Raw genomic sequence first — 6,000 nt, forward strand, 5'->3', positions numbered from 1 at the left:
ATACATGGCTCACCATCAGTATAAGTAATTACCTGGGAGTCTGAAACATCTATTTCTACCCAGATGATCTATTAGTTTCATTGTTTCTTTTCGTTAGCATCCTGCATACATCTGAGATGTTTATACACAAGCAGAAAAACTTACTCTTCAGACAATTATGATGCAAATAATTGTTACTGGGTTGAGCAAACTCATGATCCAGGCAAAAAGGGAAGTATCTTCCCTATGATTCATTTAGATATAGACAGTGATAGCATTATAATATCTTTTCAATGGAGATAATTAAGTTCTCCGTCAACAACATAAAGTCAAAATGTCCCTCTGAAACATAATTCTCATCAAGAAGCTTGAATGCATCAGAGAGTAACTAGATTTCAGTCCAGGTAAACAATGGCACTTTTAGAACTTGACACCTGATGCCCGCTTGATTTGTACTTCAAAACATTTGCACAGTGCAGGAACACTGGCAAAGCCAAACATTTGATCAACTCCATGGCTTTTTTCAATCACAGAACTAAAAAAAGGCTTATCAAGAGCTGCTTCTCCTTGCCAATGGCCAAGTTACTCAGTTGTCAGATTTTTTGAAAGAGCTGGTTATTCCCAAATATCTGGGTGGGGAGGGGGGGGAGAAGTCATCAAGGAAGAGGTCACAATTTTATCCTTATCTACCTAGACAGGGCTGTGGCTGGGTAAGTAAGCTCTCTGCCTTGCTCTGTTGCCCTGACTACCTGGTACAGGACAACATTTAACAAACTTATATTGTAGCATCACACTCTAATATTCCAGCTGGTCTTTTAACAAGTTACACAGGAAGAAGGCAAACGTCAAGCCTTTCCCATGGGTGTGACAAAATTAGAAGCATTCTAGAAGTCAGGGTTTACAAACAAAGTGTGTTGACCTAGTTCTCGCCTTCCTCACTGTGAGACTGCAGTGGCTTAGTTTACCTGATTATGTGAAAAGAAAAAAGAAAAAAAAAAAACAAAAAAACCAAGCAGAAAGACAAGAATGGGCTGAGATAAGCCACTTCTCCACAAACACTTAGCAGTTGTTAAAAGACAATACCAGGACAGGAAAATGCCTGGGGATTCAAAGATCTAAAAAATAAAGTTAAAAAAAAAATCTGGCAGATTTTAAAAGGGAGGTTTATTCCAAAATAAATATTCTTTGCTTTTAAAAAAGCTTTTTAGTTATTGAATACCCCTTACTTCTAACTTTCAAAAGAAGAATGGCCAGGGCAAACATGATCCAATGCACTGTGTAAACACAACAGATAAACAGGACACTGAAGTAGAAAGAGATTTGAGAATCTCATCTTGGCTTCAAATGTAAGTGCCTGGTAAAAGAGAATCTAACAAGAAACCAGAAAAGGTGCAACTGGGCAACAATGACCTGTAAAAAACTGGATTTGTTGGTAAAGTACTTACTGCTTTTCTAAGAAAGGCTCAGACATTTGTGCTAGTCAATAAAGTGAAAAGGGACGATCTTTTACTTCATGATTTGTATCTAAAAAACTGGTATGTACAAACTAATAAAAATATGTTAGTGTCTAATAAAGAAATCTTTCTTACATTTAGTTTCTTCACTTTCTCACCAAATTTAGTGATTTTATTTTTATTTTATTCTTATAATTAAGAATAAAAATAATACAACTGATTTTATTCTAGTACATAAGTATATAACTCTTGCAACAAATTGAAAACACATAGCTAAGACACAAATAGTAACCAACCAAGTATTGCTTTTCTTACACAATAGCCTTCCAACAAGGAATAATCGTGATCACAATCTTCATCTCCCACCCAAGCAACCTCAAGGATGACTCAGTCCAGTTTAACCCTCCTCCTCCTCTCCACTGTCTGCTCAGGCAAAGGAGATTTACAGTGGGCAGTCATAAGAGCCTGAAAGAACCCGATATCCCTCCTTTACTGTCTATCTTCTCCTTGTACTCTATCTTGAAATGAAGTCATAGCGCTACATTTGTGACATCCCATTCATTTCCATGGAAACAGATTACCAGTTCACAGGCGTTTATGGCTTCACTGCCACACAAAGAGAAGGAACTGATCTCTGTGAAAGAAAGCTCTCCCTGAAAACAGCAGCAATAGACGTGGTTTCTGATAGAAATAGACGTATTATCACATTTCTCATTTCCTTTTAAATTCCAATTGACATGCCTGAGACTGGATGCATGGCTGCACTTACATCCTTGTAATTAGTGATGCATTATTCATAGCGATTCATACCCGCTCTGAAAGATGTTATTTCAAGGCTCCATTCTACCTTACTTCCTCTTACTTCTGGATTTTCATTTTTTCCTCTTACACAAGATATTCAAGTCAGAAAGCAAGCATCCTTCCCCACCTTCCATCTTAATTTTTCTCCCGTCATCCATCTTAGCTTTCAGAATCCACTCCAGCATTATTCATCCTTTGTGTCTTTCATGGATCCTTCACAGGTGTCTGTTTCAATTTTGCATCTTATGTCATTTATCCTAGTTTATTAAAAAGCAGTAAGATATTCAGAAGGAGGTAGAGGCCTGCCACAGCAACCAAAATGAACTAGATTCTGCCTAGTTCAGTAGTTTGGAGTTTGACCTAAATCTTTTAGTCCTGGGGATTATCACCAGCATTTTCCTTGGATTTCTCTTTCCATCGCTCGGTTACATTGCTGTAAATTAGGGCTGCCCTCAGGCTGTTCTGATTTGCACTCAAGCTGCCACTTGCCCATTGAGCTGTTTGGAAACGTTGATGTTGGCTGCAGCACAGCCTCACTCCAACTGTTCATCCACATCTTTTCATCTAGAAACCACAGGATGCTGAATGGGAACAAATGTGAGGTCATTTGTCTTCATCATTGCTTATAAAGGACCTTGGTGGTCCTGTGCAAGTGTTTCAAAAATATCTCCCCTTCCCGAGTGACTCTGAACCAAATGGCCTGGTGTGAGCTACACCTGTGCTCTCCTTGTGTGCTTCTGGGCTGTAAGAAGGTGTTTTTTCCCCCATTTTCCTTGCTGCAGCTGTTCGTGCTGCTGATGAGAGGTTCAGCAGGGCAGGACCTGCAGTTGTTTAAAAGGAGACCCTAAGTGACCTACCCTCACAGTCAGGCTGCAGACAGGATGAACACTTTTTCTGAGATCTGACAGAGAACACTTTTTCTGAGATCTGACAGAGACTGGTCTAATGAGTCTTTGATCTGAGGAAAGCTGCCCAGTGGGGAGACAGCGTGGGGTGACCCAGAATCAAACGAGTGTCTGAGCTCCAGTTGAAGGCAAGGGAAAGGGGATGTTTATGAGCCAGGAGAAGCTGCACAGCAGTGCCTCTGTGCTGGAGCTGAGCACACCTGCCCCTGAGTCATTCAGCAGGATGTACACCCAGGGTGATACTCTGTGATGTTAAGTTGAAGGCAGGAGTGAAGTCTGGCTGTTGTGCTACCTGCCTTTCAGATGGCAACCTTCAAACAACTCAGACACAGTGGATGCATCCAAAGAAAAGCAGGGAAGTGGACGAGGGGTCTGGAGCACAAGTCATACAAGGAGTGGCTGGGTGAACTGGGGTTGTTTTGTATGGAGAAAAGGAGACTCAGGTAGGACCTTACTGATCTCTGCAACCAACTGAAAGGAGGTTGCGCTGAAGTGGGGATTTGTTTCTTCTCCCAGGTAAAAAGAAATGGTCTGGAGTTGTGCCAGGGAAGGTTTAGATTGGATATTAGGATAAAATTCTTCACTGAAAGGGTGGTCAAGCATTGGAACAGGCAGCCCAGGGAAGTGGTTGGGTCATTATCCCCAGAGTTATTCAAAAATCACGTACGCATGGTGCTTAGGGACATGGTTGAGTGGTGACCTTGGCAGAGCTACTTTGACTGCTGGGTTCAGTGATTTTAAAGATCCTTTCCAACCTGAATGATTTTATGATTGTATGAGGTAGACTCAAGGGTAGGGGTATGAACAGAAAAAGTGGAAGAGCAAAGAAAGTCAGATATGAATGATCCATGTAGCTCCATTTGTTTCTCCCAGGAACATGCATTTTAATGCACCCAGTACCAAAGATATGAAGATCTGCTCTAAGTCAGAACACATTAAAATATTGCCCTCTATAAATTTAGGAAAACAGCTTTAAACAGAAGATACAACATATACTAAGTTAATATATATAGAGAAAATATTATTTTTAAAAACCCATTTTGTTGTTATAGTATTTATTAATATACTGTTGAGTGGTCTTCAGTGTAAAAGAGTGGCCTCTGATCATGAAAATGTTCCCAAGGAAGGCCATGGCACTCCCTGTCTGTGTAATGATAGTAGGTTTGTGCTGTACTTTGGTAGCAGACTATCAGGAACCTTTGTTTGTTTTATCAACTAATTCATTATGATTTATTATCATATATAATTCACGGGTGTAACATGAAAAGTACATTTTCATTTTTCTGGGCATCATGGAAGCTTCTCATGACACCTTTCACTTTATATCTTTCCTTGGATATTTCCATCAGCTAGTTTCACAAATTTCATAAATAATATGTGTGGCCTTGGTTCACCATAAAGTCCTATTTTGAGCTGCATGCCCATGCTATATCTTATATATCTGTAGTTTCCCTATCTGAGGGGTTAGGTGAATGGTGCAGAGTTTACATCATACCTAAAAGTACCTAGCATGCAGGTTATACCAGTGCTCAAACAACTGCTGAAAGTCTCCTGGCACACATAACTTTTGGCATTATCTCATTTCTGAGAAAAAATCCAGAGCTGTTGATGCTGTTAAGCAACACCTTTACTGAATTTGCCTGGGGCAAACATTAACAGTGATACTACCTACACATTGACAGGAACACAAAGGTGTACATTTTAAAGTAAATAATTTTCTAGACTAAATTTGTCCCTTAACAGCAGCCTACAGTAGCACCAGAAAGTAATACAGGGTGAGTTAGCACTTGGCTCACCTGTGCAGACAAGTTGGGCATTGCCATGCTCTTTTTAAAGGCAGGAGAAGCAAAGAGATCAAGACCAATGTTCTCAGTCAGTGTTAGCTCATGTACTTGCATTAGAAAAGACTAAATGCAGGGTGAACTCCACATCTCTCCTACAGTACTTGCAATACTTTTCCAGAAACATGTTCCTGAGGACTTCTTGCAACTCAAAACACCTTGACTGTCCATCATTAAGTATGGAAGGCATCTGCTGTCACTGGAAACACCCCCTAAATGCTCTCCTGTAAGCAGAAGGGCTTGATTTGCTCTCTTGTCTGAATCACTCATTCAAGTGATCTTTCATGACCCAGATTTTTTTTTAAACCAGATTTTTTTTTTAACCCAGATTTTTTTTTTTTTTAATTCCTACAGTTCACTTCCTTGAACAAAAGCACCAACATAAATTACCTGCTTTGGGAAAGGGTTGAACATCTGTGATACCTTGTTTACCTTGGGTCTGCCTGAATAATCAATCCCCTTTTTGTCATTGCTGTCCCAATTGAGGAAGTTTAGGAGTAAAGAGATGTTGTCATAAAGGTGACTGAAGCTACACAGAAGAGTAGAAGAAATATGTGACCAGCCACAGCAGGGGATCCCTGGTAGGTGGAAGCCCTGCTGAAAGAGGTTTCTCTGGACAAAGAGCAAAGCCTGCTTTCTGCAGCCTACTGCAGTTTTTTTCTATAAATCTCACTGTCAATTCAAACTGGGAGAGAAATGCAACAGGCAAAATATGGGGCCAGGACTTTTCCCTTTATGGCAAGCATTACACTTAATAAAGTAGGTTTTTTATCCACATAAACTCCTAAACAACAAAGACCCTTATGTTGGTAGGAATTAAGCTGTTCTAGCTTCAACCTCTGCCACTCTGTTGCTGTGGAGCTAATCCTAACAGAGGAGAAAAGATCCTGCCTTTTTGCTTTATTCCCTGGACAACCATCCTATATAAACAAACTGCTACCTCATTCCCATTGATATAAAGTGGCCCTTACCCGTTGTGCCAGAAGGGCACAATTGAGTCTGTGCCAAAAGAACAAATGG

This window comes from Fringilla coelebs, assembly GCF_963513975.1.
Source record: "Fringilla coelebs genome assembly, chromosome: 1".
NCBI lineage: Eukaryota > Metazoa > Chordata > Aves > Passeriformes > Fringillidae > Fringilla > Fringilla coelebs.